This window comes from Pan troglodytes, chromosome 6 (genome assembly GCF_028858775.2).
Source record: "Pan troglodytes isolate AG18354 chromosome 6, NHGRI_mPanTro3-v2.0_pri, whole genome shotgun sequence".
In the NCBI taxonomy this organism is placed as follows: Eukaryota; Metazoa; Chordata; class Mammalia; order Primates; family Hominidae; genus Pan; species Pan troglodytes.
In genome coordinates this window covers 68,135,296-68,136,026 of record NC_072404.2, presented here as the reverse complement: position 1 = coordinate 68,136,026, position 731 = coordinate 68,135,296, and positions in this window count along the sequence as shown.

Genomic DNA, 731 nt, shown 5'->3' with positions numbered 1-731 from the left:
GTGAAATAAAGTTTCATTTTATTGATTCCTATTGAGCTCAGGTAATATTGGATGAAAAGCAAAAAAATTATTTGAAATAGAAATATTGTGAATAAAGTTATTGTCAATTAAAGTAAAAATATTATCTCACACTTGTCATCTTATCTATAGTTGTACAATATCAAATGCTACCTTTTATTAACAATTGTATTTCATATAAGTATTCCATTTATATCACCCTTCTTCACTGTTTCAATGTCTTCTGCACTTCATATCAGTGAAAAACAGGCTGGCTAGTACCAGGAAATGGATGTGGTGCTATTGCTACTTTAAGAGTAATGATGAAGAGCACTTGTCTGAATTGTTCCCAAGTGGCCAACACTGTTATTTGGCCCAAAGTACACACATTTCTTATTTTCTTCTAAATTTACTGCTGAAATAAAATTCTTAGCTAAGAAAGACTTGATCTCATTCAAATATGTTTTATGAAATTTGGTTGACATTTCAGTGTGTCTGACTTAAATGGAATATTGAAAATTTTCATGAATCCAAATAGAGTGTTACACATGAACAATCTTTTACTAAAAGCCTTTCTGAGGCAGAGCAAGATTCATAAAATTTCTTTATAATATAGAAGAAATGTGTTAACTCTGTTCCCAGTAATCAACTCTGAGCCTCTCAGTTCCCAGTATTCACCCTGAGGTATTCAGGAAAATTTGGTATCTCTGTAAGGAGACAGAAAAAGATGTTTG